The 3,742-nt window shown below is 36.6% G+C and overlaps 1 long non-coding RNA gene across 2 annotated transcripts; it reads right to left on the bottom strand.

Annotated features, from left to right (window-relative positions):
• Nucleotides 1-234: 234 nt before the first annotated feature.
• On the bottom strand, nucleotides 235-2,278 carry LOC136853112 (uncharacterized). 2 transcript variants are annotated; one of them, XR_010857355.1, is made up of 3 exons: nucleotides 2,139-2,278; nucleotides 1,744-1,842; nucleotides 235-680 (listed from the first exon to the last, which is right to left on the bottom strand). It is a non-coding gene; the product is annotated as an uncharacterized lncRNA (long non-coding RNA). The 2 variants fall into 2 exon arrangements; XR_010857354.1 differs by having other exon boundaries at nucleotides 2,118-2,256.
• Nucleotides 2,279-3,742: the final 1,464 nt, after the last annotated feature.

Below are 3,742 nucleotides of genomic sequence, written 5' to 3'. Positions count from 1 at the left end.
GCAAACTTTTTCAATTAAAACTTCTTCATTTGCTTCATTAAGTATTAAGCAAACTTTTCATTAAGCAAACTTTCAAAATTCTAAATTGAAACATTTACACTGTTCCGCTTCCTTTAATTACAAGTTCCCAATAGTTAACCGTCCCTTTGTACCAACTCATCTAATTTACTGGGCTTACATTTAAGACAAAATTCTGTCAGCTAGGAATAGTGTTTTAATTGATTAAAACAAATGTTGAAGGTACGTACATTTAAGAGCCAAATTACACAATTCCATAAATTCTCTGAACTTCCAAGAAAAACTTAAGTGTTCAACCAACGCATTACACAATTGCTTGTCAAAAAGTTTAATATGAAAACTATAAATTTTAACCATAACAGTTACATTGGGATCAGGTAGTGATTAAGAATTCTTTGCTAGTTCTGCTGACTTACTTTATTCTGTAAAAATAGTTTATTACATCAAAAATAAAAATGAAGATCACAGCATTCGTCTTCCATTCTTCAATGACAGTCTTCATAACAAGGCTTGACAACACTAAGAAAAAGTAGGCTTCAACATTTTCTCAAACAGCCAAGTTCCCGAAGTTGCTCAGTTGGCCTCCGTGTACCACACATTACAGTGTTTCTCCATCCTAACTTAATACCACACTGCCGTGAGTCTGTACAAGTTGGAAAAACCTGTTAATCAGAACAAAACCAAAAGGTTAAAACTTTAAATTAAAGTACGAATAAAGTAAAATAATGACAGGAGATCAGTTATAAGAAAACTGACTACGCCATGACTGAAAAAGCTGAAAAACTTGTTAATATGCTGTAGTAGTCACCATCCAAGCTAAACTTACGACCCGTTTACGTCAAAATTGAAAGTAAAACTGCCGCAGAACGAAGTTATACATCTTAAAATTTTACATATCAGCCACTACCTCAGTCCCACGTACAGAACGCTAAGTAACGAAATCTATCTGTACAATCATTCCGCTTAGAATGAACATAACTCCTCCAACCACTACCAATCACATCTTAAATTAGTGCAAAACTGAGTATGCCCCTTCACATCACATTGCATTTAACGTAAGTTTTAAAAGCCATATTACACAAATTCAATCATTTAACTGAATGGAGAGTAAATCTTTTGCAAAGTGCTTGCAGCAGTCTCTTACTTTAAGGATTAGTTATATTGAACCAAATCAGACGACCGAGAGATACCCTATTACTATAGGACCCTTAATTTTTTTACCTTAAAACCCAAATTTATATTATATAAATAAAATCTTTGATTATTCCATTACACTAAATTCAAAACTCTCAATTATCTCAAAACTCTTGAAAAAAAACTTTAGTAAGCCTAAAATAAATGTTAAAGCTCCAAGTTACTTTAGTTTCATAATACTTTTAAATAAGTTGAGATTTACCTAACTAATTATGAACTTATGAAATATTTAAAAAAATGAATATTTCACCAAATAAAAACTTTAAAAACTTCAAGAGCAACTAAAATTCCTTCACTGACTAATCCAAAGAACTCCCATTTAAACAAACCCGTGATACCTGTATTGTACTAACCTTCTTTGTAAAAAAAGAAAAAAAAAAAAAAAGCAAGCCCCCTCCTGGCGTACGGCAGACCGAAGTCTACCGTACGTCAGAAGAGCATCCTCCCCCCAACAGGGGCTCCGCCCCTGAGGGGGGAGGAATAGCTTGCTTAATTAGAATTTGTAAAAATAAATTAGGAACATTAACTCACCTTTTGGAGCGATGAAATATACGTTACCAATGTCCGTGTGGATAGATTGATATGTCTAACCGTCAGCGACTCTTGAGCAATATAGAAATTCAGACAATCCTGAAAAGGAAACATTCCATCGTAACAAAAGCTATAAACTTGAAAACTCTCAACGTACAAGCTTTAAGATACAAAATACTATGGAAAACTATCAATTAAAATATAAAAACAAAGCGAGAAAAACATTACTAAATACAGCAAAAATGGGCAATATCGAAATATATCAACAGCAATAACAAAACGGTGAAACATTTTACAGCGTAATATGGGAAAAACCTCAGAAATATGAAAATCTGAAATGGAAAGTACTTCAGGAAACCAATATTAAACCCCACCAAAGTTCAATGAAAGCTTGCCTCTTCCTCCTCGCAGACAAAAACAGCGTACACACGGACTCACGAACAACAACACGAAAAGCAGGAACAAACACACTACCACCAACGAGTTCCGATACTTGTTCTGACGAGACTCCTCGCTTTTGGTCGGACGAAAACCCGAAGCTCCGACGCCAAGGACCCTAAAGGCACAGCCCAGCCGGCAGACGAGAGCTCCGTCGTTTTCAATAGAATTGACACTTCGACTATTAACCACTGCTCAGGAGTTTGGTTTATCGAGACACTTCTAATTATTTTCAGATTTCAAGATGTCTAATTGCTTGTTTTGTTTACATCTGCGCTCTTCATACCAGGAGCGTTATGTAGCCTGCGCCTAATGAACTTGGCAGTCAAACGCTGGGAAGTCAAATTGCCTTCGACTGTACTAAAATCAGCAGGTCCAATACGATGCCCAAATGACTTGTTCACTTTTCGAAGACAATTATTGCGATAAAGGTTCCGCACTTGCAGTGAGATAGCGCATAGAACCTGGAACCGCTTTTAATGAAAACAAATGTTGCGCATAATCGAGAGAGAGAGAGAGAGAGAGAGAGAGAGAGAGAGAGAGAGAGAGAGAGAGAGCCCTCATTCACACACTATATATACATATATTCATACATATACAAACATTTTATATATATATATATATATATATATATATATATCTATATATATATATATATATATATATATATATATATATATATATATATATATATATATGTATATATATATGTGTGTGTGTGTGTGTGTGTGTGTGTGTGTGTGTGTGTGTGTGTGAATGTCTTTTACTGTAATACCACAGTGTAATATGAATATAAGAAAGCCCATAAAACACTAGTTGAGCGTTGCAGCCATATATTTCGAGCACTTCTTTCTGTGCCCCTGTTCACTGGTAAAGTATGGACAGATGAAATGTTACAGGAGTATGTATACAAAGCATATGTAGTAGGTGTGGCATTAAGTCTGCGATGGTATGCAGGTGACCGTTCCCAAGGAGGAGGGAAAATGAACAATTCCCTGGTGGTTTTTGGCCCTCCTGGGGCACCTGTTTGAGAAGAGGTTTAAGGATTAACCCGTCGATTTCATCCGCTTTCCATTTTGTCTCCAGTTCATCGTCTGCGACAATGACTGTGTCATTGACTTACCGAACATATACTGCTGGTCTGGGAAGCTACTGAAGATACGCAGCTCGACAATCCCCCACCCCCATATAAAAGTTAGCGAACAGCACACCAAGAAGAGAACTCATGGCTACTCCGTCGATCTGCGTCTACATTTGCTCTTTGATTGAGGAATGGGGGCCTCCTTAGTGCAGATTTCGAGCAAGAGCTGTTGTGATTCATCTGGAACGTTCAGTGTTGAGGTGGAGTAGACCTTGTCAAGGATCATCCGTACTGTTTCATCTATGTGCATCGTGGGATGTGGAGAGCTTCTACTATGATGAATTTTTAGACAGTATCATAGACTGTTCTCTCTCTCTCTCTCTCTCTCTCTCTCTCTCTCTCTCTCTCTGAATATTATATCAAAATCGTTTTCGTACTATTTCGGTTTTCTCTTCCTTGAGATGATGTAAATTGAAGTAA

This window comes from Macrobrachium rosenbergii, chromosome 26, assembly GCF_040412425.1.
Source record: "Macrobrachium rosenbergii isolate ZJJX-2024 chromosome 26, ASM4041242v1, whole genome shotgun sequence".
NCBI classification, from domain to species: Eukaryota; Metazoa; Arthropoda; class Malacostraca; order Decapoda; family Palaemonidae; genus Macrobrachium; species Macrobrachium rosenbergii.
Note: the sequence above shows the minus strand (reverse complement) of the source record. Positions and strands in the feature narration are given on the sequence as shown.